General features: G+C 43.9%; 1 pseudogene; it reads right to left on the bottom strand.

The window, feature by feature from the left end:
- Positions 1–5,193: 5,193 nt before the first annotated feature.
- Positions 5,194–6,280, bottom strand: LOC120769158 (annotated as a pseudogene).
- Positions 6,281–10,827: the final 4,547 nt, after the last annotated feature.

Raw genomic sequence — 10,827 nt, 5'->3', positions numbered from 1 at the left:
ATAACGCCAAGGTACCTCAAAAAAGTTTGCGTTACAACGTTATACCCATCAATGTTCAATGTGACTGTTTCTAGCCTTTTTCTGCTCGTGATGAGCACTGCCTCTGTTTTTTCTCCTGCAAGTTGTAGCTTGTTACTCGTAAGCCAGTCTTTGATTTTCGACACGGTCTCATTGCATATATTCTGTATCTGCAAGAGTTCTTTAGCTACGATCGTTACGGCAATATCGTCCGCATAGCCAATTATCTGTGCTTCTTTCGGTAGCGGTAATCGTAACACCCCGTCGTACAGCACATTCCAAAGTAGTGGACCTAGTACGGAGCCTTGTGGTACTCCACCTGTCACCGTGTAGGTTTTTGGACCTGCATCTGTATCGTACAACAGTAGCCTGTCAGACAGATAGCTGCTAATTGTCCTCAGAAGATACCCCGGGGTGTTTCTTGCCTCTAATCCTCTCAATATATGTGGCCAGTATGCCGAGTTAAAAGCGTTTTTCACGTCCAACGTAACAACTGCGCACTATTTTTTATCACCAAACATCCATCTGGTGCCCTCTATGGCTTTGGCCGCAATGTCCGTCACTTTTCCAACTGCGTCTAACGTGGACCGATGCCTTCTGAATCCAAATTGGTTTTCAGATAACCCAGGAGACTCTTCTTCTAGGTGGCGTTCTAGCCGTGTGCAAATCAATCTTTCTAATATTTTTGCCATCGTGTCGATCATGCAGAGTGGGCGATACGCACTCGGCTCTCCAGCCGGTTTGTTTGGCTTTTGCAGAAGAACCAGCCGCTGTTTCTTCCATACTTTCGGGAAGATTCCTTCATTCAGACATCGTGTGTAGAGTTCGGCAAATGCCCTCTTTTTATAGCTGATGGCAATTTTAAGTGCCTTGTTCGGGATGCCATCAAGTCCTGGAGCCTTTGCGTTGCCAAATCTCTCTGCCACTTCCATTACCTCCTTCTCGCCTACAATTACAGATTCCATCATTGTTGGTATCGTTCTGCTCGATTGTGGTTCTTGCGTTGGGAAAAGCGTTTTCACCACCTTTTCTAGGAGAATCGGACAGGTTGGTGCTTGACTTTTTCCCCCTCTGATTTTCGCCATTACTATTTTATAAGCATCGCCCCACGGATTCTCGTCCACCTTTTCACATAGCTCTTTAAAACTCGAAGACTTACTACTTTTGATCGCCTTCTTGAGTTCTTTACGTTTTCTTTTAAAACTTTCTCGTAATCTTGTATGGTGTGGCGTACCTTGGCTCCTTTGGCAGAGGCGTCTAGCTTTATGGCATTCGCTTCTCAATGTGCTGATCTCCTCGTTCCACCAGTATGCGGGCCTTTGGATTATGTTGTGCCTTTTCCTACACATAGCAGCATCACAGGCTTTGCTTATGTGCTTCACCAGGGCTTCAGCCTGTCGGTCAACGTTGATCGCACCATCTATGTTCCCATCCAACATGAGTTTGAAAGTTTCTTCATCGAACGTTTCCACCTTCCATCCTTTTTTCCGCCATTTTTTTTACGCTGGATCGAGTTTGTGTTTGTTTGCGGATTTCCAGCAAGATGGCCAGGTGATCGCTATGTGTGTAGAAATCGCACACCTTCCAATTTGCCGATCGAACCAGCGTGCTGCTGGCGAATGTGATGTCTATTATCGATCCCCGTCCATTCTTTTCGAAAGTATTTCTACTGCCTGTATTGAGCAGCACGGCGTCTAGCACTGAAAACGCTTTGAGTAGAGCATTACCCCGTCTATTTGTGTAGCTACTACCCCATTCAATGGCCCATGCGTTGAAATCGCCTGCTATCACGTTTGGCGTGGTAGTGAGGGCGTCTCGTACTAGCTCATCGAGAATTCTTTCATAGTCTCCTTGCACCACGCTCGGGGGAATATAGCAGCTGTAGAAATAAATGCCACCTATTTTCGCTCGTGTATAGTAAGATCTTTCCAGAAGCGGCTTATCCTGGAAGGCGTTGCTCCCACAGGCCCATATGGCAACTTTCTTTTCCTTGTCGGAGATCCACGTGCCAGCGTTTATGTTTTTATATTGCTCACACACTATCGCCACATCTATCTTTTTTTCGAATACTGTTTGTTTCAGCAGCTCTTGGGCCGCTTCGCAGTGGTTTAGGTTGATTTGAACAACTCTCATTTTGTCTTTTTACACGCAGCTTGATATAGTGGACACTTCCAGCTTCCGATCCGGTGTCCGGTCTCTTTTTTCCCGCTGCTTTTGCATGCTGCACACGATGGGCCTTTGTCACATTCCTTTGCGAAATGTCCAATCTTGAGCTTTTTCACTGATGACTGCCGTCTGCACTTTGATGCCTGTCTGATGGTTTTGATGGCATTAACGTCAAAGGAACTCAGCTCTTTAATTTGTGAGCGTATTGCCACCGCTATGTCCTCTTTGGTGGTGATTTCGTCCAGGTCTCTGATCTCCACTGTTAACTCGTGGGTTAGGGTTCTTGTTTTCGCCTGGTCGCCTAGAACTTTGCATATCTCATTCACCTGTTTCCATTCATCTGCCTTTTCCTCTTCCTTCCGTTCTTTTATAGGAATGTTTCCTTCATTCCTCTTGCACGCGGTGCTCCTCTTTTGGACTTCCTCTTGGCTGGCTATTTTTTTAGGCGGGGTCCTTCGCGTCAGCTGCTCATCCTCGCGGGGTCTTTTCGGCGTTGAGTCTGTTCCTGTAAGCCTTAGGGGAACATTTCGCCTGCTTTCCTTGACTCTGTTGTACTCGCTTTGGGCACGTGCGTGGAGTCTTGTGACCGAAGTAAGTAGGTCACGGATCTGGTTATTAATCGATCTTTGAGGCAGTTTCATTGCTTCTGTTAGCCTCTTGATCACGTCTCCTAATTCCGACATAGTGTCACCCTTCGGTTGCGTTGGTTCCGGTTGAGGCGTGCTGTCTTGCAGCGCAGGTGGTGACGACCTCGCTCTTACAGGTTTTTCAACAACTAACGCCTGGTTTGGTGAACGCATCAATCTTGGTGCACGTTTGAATGGATCCGCTTCGCTAGATCCGCTAATCGTCGGCGTTTCCTTGGATAAATCAGTTTCTAAAAACATCCTGCCAGGGCTTTGAGTGCCGTTGCTTATCATGCAGTCAGGTACACTGCTACTATTGGGTTTGGTGTGTTTTCTCAAATTATTCTCCATTGGTTTGTTTTTTACAGCGCATCGTATATAGGGGGGCGGGCCGAAATAGACAGGAACCCTCGGAGACTATGCTCCTACCCCAGTTCCCTGAGGCCTGTCCTTCGCTTTACCAGTCCCGGAAAACACGGACGGACCGGCGCTCGCCCGGGGCAACGCAGGCTACTACTCCTGCACCCAATGCACACTCCCTGACCAGGGACCGAAGTGGCTGTTTACTGATACACCACGCGGCTAACACCTCGGCAGAGCAAGCTCACATCACCCTTTTTATCCAAACAGCGGAGACATCGCTGTTAAGTTATCCAGGGACTCCCAGTGCGCCGCGCTGTATACCGGTCACGTTGTAATATCAGCCGCACCTAACATGGTGAACAGACGCTGACCAGGAAGCCGCCCATTATGGGTCCGTCGCGCCTGGATTTTTTTATTACACAACATGCCCTTGCATGTTGTGGCGGACACTTACTTCAAGGGGCGGTGTCGATTCGCCCACTGTCGCAGGAGTTTCAACGGTCTTGCTGGCTTTTATACTGCAACCTCCACTCCAGCCGCTTTTCGTCGGGGATTGCTTATTCGTTTAAATATTAATATTATTATTATATTATTTCGCAACTAACCTGCTACTACAGGCCGTCCGGCTATCCGCGACCTGCCGACCCCCCCGGTCGCTTAAAGCTCAGCGACGGTGACTATTCCCACTGGAATTTGAAGTCCCCACCGGGCGGTGACTATTCCCACTGGAATTTGAAATCCCACTTCGGTCTGTATCCGTATGTCTGACAATAAATGCACGAAACACTATCCATGAGCTTTTCTTTCGGAAACGCAAACTGGAAATAATGGATATCCACTCTACCAGCGTAGCTCACCAGACGAGAATGGCAGAACATTTAGCATTCAACATAAAGGAGTGAATATCGAAGTCGACAACACATGAATCGTACCATATTCGCCGCAGTTGTCTCATTTACATTCAAAACTCATGTCAATGTTGAATATTGCAGTTTGGTGAAATCGATCAAATACGTTTTGCAAATACGTGACCACAGAAAACAAAATGGCGGTTATTGGCCTTGAACGAGATGAGATCAGCAAGTATCAAATGGGTCGAAACGTGAACTCCAATAAAGCGCTTTGTAGTGAATTTACTTTTGCAACTCATGAAGGTTTTCCGACTGCTGTGCGTCTTGCAGTTCATTTGGAGAACGGCCAAAGAGTATATTTCAACCCAGGGAATACATTACAGCCAGTGGAAACACCGCCAGCAACAAAATTGGCCTTGACGCGTTTTTTCTTCTTGCGTCACGAACTTGAGTCAGTGATCCGTTTGCGAGAGCATTGCTGTTCGGAAATGCCTTGTACTCGTATTACACATGGAATCGTCGAAGAAATAGTTACCCAGAAAGCAAGGCCAACCAGTAGATTGACATCCAGGTAAGTTCTCGACTAATGCCTTAGGACGGATTTACACAATCCACTCTAAAAACGACGATTGCTTCTACCTTCGGTTGCTATTGATAAATGTATGTGGTTCAATTCCATTGGAGTCATTGTGTACTGTGAATGGTACGGTGTAAGCAACTTTTTGAGAAGCAGGGAAAACTTTAGTATACGATCCCACGATTTCAGGGTTAAAAGTGGTATGGTTGGATAGGGCTGATGCTCCAGATTAAGAAAATATATAATTGTTGCCGCCGCAAACTTATAGTTTCCGAGATATTTGCATTTAAAGTTGAAAATTTTGCAAATTTTATCTTGCAATTTCTCGATTGCTAGTAATTATTTAATTCATATTATGCCTTTTTTATGCACTTACACTTCACTACATTGTTTCTACATATTTTTTTTTCCAGTAATTATTTAGTTATTTGCTTAAAATAAGCATTTTATATTTTACACAATTTTCATTTCATGCACAATAACAAAAGTATTCCGTGTAGACAGATAATAAGTGTTGCCATAAATACACATTTATCAAACGAATAAAAATGAATATAAAAACTCAAACCAAGAGACAAATACCATCTGCAATAAATTTTCCATTGTAATAAAAAAAGTTTTAAGGCTTATATGTATATTTAATTGCATCTAATAATTTTACAAAAGGATCGTGATGATTATTTGCAATATTTTTTCTCCAAGTATATTCATAAATTAAATTAGAAAAATCTTCGCTATTATTGTAATTGTCCTTAATAAAAAAACGTTTAATTACTCGCCACTGGGACTCGATGCGTTGAGTATGCGTCCCATCCTCGGCAACGAACAGATTATCGAGGTCGCCGTGATTAACGCGTCGGTGCTCATACCCGTGACTGGCTAGACAGTCGTATGCGCTCCAGCAATCAGTACATATAATACTGCCTTTTGCCACGTGCTTCTCTATCAAAGGTATGAGCACCTCAGCAGACCTGACATTGCCGGGACATACCTCCAGCCTAAGGTCGTCACTCCCATCCTCAACCATCCCAAGAACCCACTGGCCCTCGACTCTCCGCCCTAAAATAAGAAAAGATATATTAATTACATAAAAAAATTATATTTTTATTATTCCCTTTTTGTATATTCTCTTCCAAAATTTGCTTTCGTCTATTTGAACAGTTTTACCAGGGCCACCAATTTTACCTACCGCTACCTGATGGTCAACCTGGTATAATACTACAGCTTCGCGGCAGTAATTATACCAGTCACATATTGTAGCGCTAGATAAAACTGGTTCCCTGATAAAACTGTTTTTCCTCACTTCCGCATGTGACCAATGAGATGCATACGCATACATTAGATAAAATACCTGCGGAAGTGGGATTTTGACGTTTTCGAACCAGGTATCGCTCGACCTTGCCAACGCACTTCGGTTCCGACAACCCCCTTTCCGGCATCGGAACACCTGCTACTTTTTTTTACGACAGCGTCATTGGCATTTTATGCGTACGGCAAATTTTGGCTTTTAAAATCAAACCTTGTTCTTCGGAAAAGGAAATACATTTCTCTTTTGTGTCAAATGTTTGGAATATTTTTACAATATTCCACATTGACTTCACTTCCGCCGCTTTAAGCACATTGGTTCGCTTTATAACACCTCGGCTGTTTGACGCTCCGACACAATCTATTTAAATACCTTAAGTAATATTTTTTCAGTTTAAAACTTATATTACTTACCTGATGAATTTCAACTTTTAATAATTATATATGTATTTATATATATTTTAAATTTTATGCTCTTTAAATTTGTATCCTGAATATATGGCTGCATCCAATCGCGGAATTCAAATGAAATAAATATGAAACTTATTTCAAAACGGGAAAAAAGGAACGGTACCTTGTTTAGTTGTAACAATACCCGTTATAGAAAATGTAGTTTAAAAATGGGAAACGCGGAATTGATAAATGTGAAGATAATGACAAAACGGACAACAAAAAGAACGGTACCTTGTTTAGTTGTAACAATATCCGTTATAGAAAATGTAGTATAAAGAGGGAGATATACCCTATTTAACATAACTTTTAGATTACCTTTGTGCATTAGCAGCCTTCGGCCACGCTTAAAAAACCCTGGCCAATCCAACACCAGGGTAAACATTAGTCCATTCGCGTCCCACTTCTTTCTGCATTGGCGGCCTTCGGCCGCGCTTCAAAAAAATAACCCTGGCCGATCCAACACCGGGGTGTATCAAGTTTTTTTTTAAGTAAAACTCCTTTTCGCGTTGGCGGCCTTCGGCCGCGCTTCAAAAAAATAACCCTGGCCGATCCAACACCGAGGTGTATCAAAAATCTTGATATATCAAGAAAAAGGGCAATGATTTATGTATTTGGGGTATAGTCCTATTTTTTATTCATTTTTATTCGTTTGATAAATGTGTAATTATGGCAACACTTATTATCTGTCAACACGGAATACTTTTGTTATTGTGCATGAAATGAAAATTGTGTAAAATATAAAATGCTTATTTTAAGCAAATAACTAAATAATTACTGGAAAAAAAATATGTAGAAACAATGTAGTGAAGTGTAAGTGCATAAAAAGTGCATAATATGAATTAAATAATTACTAGCAATCGAGAAATTGCAAGATAAAATTTGCAAAATTTTCAACTTTAAATGCAAATATCTCGAAAACTATAAGTTTGCGGCGGCAACAATTATATATTTTCTTAATCTGGAGCATCAGCCCTATCCAACCATACCACTTTTAACCCTGAAATCGTGGGATCGTATGCTAAAGCCGACCCGAGAAGCATGCCAGCAATTACAATTGCTAGAACAAGATAATCACTGGAATCAAACGATGGACGATTCGATATCTACTTCGCATGCCACTGAAGTTCGTACACTTTTCGCGATGATCATTTCGACACATCAGCCTTCAAATCGGCGTCAGTTATGGAATACGAACCAAAATTACATTGCCGAAGACATTTTACATCGTATTCGCTAAGGATTGGAAATGGGCAAATTCCCGTTGATATTTCCATCGGTTTTATATCAATTTCACCTGCCTTTTGGTTAATTCACTTCAACGAAAGATGAACTCATCACGAATGTTTATGCCCAAATACCGATGTTAATGACTTAAACTGGAAGACTCAAAGACAAAGGGGAGGTTTGCGCTCATACAAATCAATTAATCGTCTTGACAATGAATACGAAGCCGTGAATTATCTAAGAATTAACCAATGGAATTTCCAAATTCTTTGGAGGCTTCGTATGCCGCCGCATCTTTTGCGTCGAAAAGTTGGATCTGTCATTATTATGCTTCACAATCTTCATGCGCCGAAACTGTACAATGAAACCCGACGGATTATGACGCAGCTATCGAATACAAGGGGCAAAATGTTTGATTATACAAATGGCTTTGAATTTCAACGATTTGCCATTTCAGTTGAAACGTATTCAGCTTCCAGTGAAAATTGCATTTGCGATGACAATCAACAGGACACAAAGAAAGCCGTTAGAAGTGTGTGGCATAAATTTGCTACTGATTGGAATTCGCAGAAGTTGAGAATACAGGGTCCATTTTACCTGATACTAGTTAACCATGGAGGATGGAGTCATGTGTAGAAGTTCACGCAAGTGACGAAAGTTCTCTGATCGCCATTCACTTGGGAGTGGCCAGAAACGATTCTTTTGCACATGGCTCAAGTAGCTCACAACTTCCGGTCTTTGACCAAGTATCCTCTGGGTAGCCTAAGAACATCCGTTCGAAGGCGAAACATCTCCTGCATAGGGTTGTGCGTTGGGTTTGGGACCAGCCACGTAAAAAACACCCCCAATGAAAAGGAACAACAAGCCTCGGATGAGAGACCCCCTCTTGATGACGACCATAGCAAACGAAATCAGGTCTACGATATCAGGCCATGCACCTGGAATGTCCGGACACTTAATTGGGAAGGTGCCGCTGCCCAGTTTGTTGATGTTCTCGCGATAATAAAGGCTGACATCACCGTCGTCCAAGAAATGCGATGGACGGGTCAAGGACAGAGACGGGTAGGTCCTTGTGACATTTACTATAGTGGCCATATAAAGGAGCGCAAGTTTGGTGTGGGATTCGTGGTGGGAGAGAGACTCCGTCGCCGATGTTCTTCAACATATCGCTGATTTGCGCCCATTCCCCGACGGACGATGTGACCGAAGATGCCTTTTATGAGCGTTTGGAGCGCGCTTATGAGAGCTTTCCCCGCCACGATGTCAAAATCGTTCTTGGCGACTTTAACGCGAGGGGGGGCAAAGAAGGAATTTTTGGCACCACGGTCGGTAAATTTAGCCTCCACGACGAAACATCCCCAAATGGGTTGAGGCTAATCGACTTCGCCGGGGCCCGAAATATGGTTATCTGTGGTACTAAATTCCAGCATAAGAAGATACATCAAGCTACCAGGCTGTCTCCGGATCGAAAAGCCACCAACCAGATCGATCATGTTGTGATTGACGGAAGACACGTCTCCAGTGTTCTAGACGTGCGTACGCTGCGAGGTCCTAACATCGACTCGGACCACTATCTTGTTGCAGCCAAGATTCACACCCGCCTCTATGCAGCAAAAACCGCACGTCAACAAACACAAGGAAGGTTCGACGTTGAGAAGCTGCAATCACAACAGACAGCCGAACGATTTGCTACTCGGCTTGCCCTCCTGCTCTCTGAGAGCACTCGTCAACAACTCGGTATAAGGAAACTGTGGGACGGCATTTCAAGCTCCTTACGTAAAACTGCAACCGAAACCATTGGTTTTCGAAAAGTGCAAAAGAACAGTTGGTACGACGAGGAGTGCCGTGTCTGCCTACGAAACGTTACGATCGAAACAACACGGCGGGATGGGATACAGAAGGTTTCAAAACCGAAATGCGAAAAGCGATAACTCTTGTAGAACCTTCAAAGGTGATCTAGTCACCGATGCCCAGAGCATACATAAATTATGGAGGGAACACTTCTCCAGCCTACTGAATGGCAGTGATCGCACAACACCAGGAGAAGGCGAACCCGATTCCCCAATCGATGACGATGGAGCAGACGTTCCATTACCCGGCCATGAAGAAGTTCGAATAGCAATTACCCGTCTGAAGAACAACAAAGTGGCGGGTGCCGATGGATTACCGGCCGAGCTATTCAAACACGGCGGCGAAGAACTGATAAGGTGCATGCATCAGCTTCTTTGTAAAATATGGTCGGACGAAAGCATGCCCAACGATTGGAATTTAAATGTGCTCTGCCCAATTAATAAAAAAGGAGACCCCACAATCTGCGCCAACTCCCGTGGGATAAGCCTCCTCAACATCGCATATAAGGTTCTATCGAGCGTATTGTGTGAAAGATTAAAGCCCACCGTCAACAAACTGATTCGACCTTATCAGTGTGGCTTTAGACCTGGAAAATCAACAACCGACCAGATATTCACCATGCGCCAAATCTTGGAAAAGACCCGTGAAAGGAGAATCGACACACACCACCTCTTCTTCGATTTCAAAGCTGCTTTCGACAGCACGAAAAGGAGCTGCCTTTATGACGCGATGTCTTAATCTGGTATCCCCGCAAAACTAATACGGCTGTGTAAACTGACGTTGAGCAACACGAAAAGCTCCGTCAGGATCGGGAAGGACCTCTCCGAGCCGTTCGATACCAAACGAGGTTCCAGACAAGGCGACTCCCTATCCCTATCGATATTGATATCATCGGCCTCAACACCCGCGACGTTAGTTCTGCTTTCTCCAGACTGGGCAAAGAAGCACAGAAAATGCGTCTGGCAGTGAACGAGGGCAAGACGAAATATCTCCTGTCATCAAACAAACAGTTGACGCACTCGCGACTTGGCTCTCACGCCACTGTTGACAGTCATAACTTTGAAGTTGTAGATAATTTCGTCTATTTAGGAACCAGTCTTAACACCACCAACAATGCCAGCCTGGAAATCCAACGGAGGATTGCTCTTGCAAATAGGTGCTACTTCGGACTGAGTAGGCAATTGAGAAGAGAAGTGCTCTCTCGACGAACAAAAGCCATACTCTATAAGTTGCTCATAATTCCCGTTCTGCTATATGGTGCAGAGGCTTGGACGATGACAGCAACCGATGAGTCGACGTTACGAGTTTTCGAGAGAAAGTTTCTGCGAAAGATTTATGGTCCTTTGCGCGTTGTCCTCGGCGGATATTGCATTCGAACGATGAGCTAGCTGTA

Source organism: Bactrocera tryoni, chromosome 2, assembly GCF_016617805.1.
Source record: "Bactrocera tryoni isolate S06 chromosome 2, CSIRO_BtryS06_freeze2, whole genome shotgun sequence".
In the NCBI taxonomy this organism is placed as follows: Eukaryota; Metazoa; Arthropoda; class Insecta; order Diptera; family Tephritidae; genus Bactrocera; species Bactrocera tryoni.
This window is presented reverse-complemented; position numbering and strand designations above follow the sequence as displayed.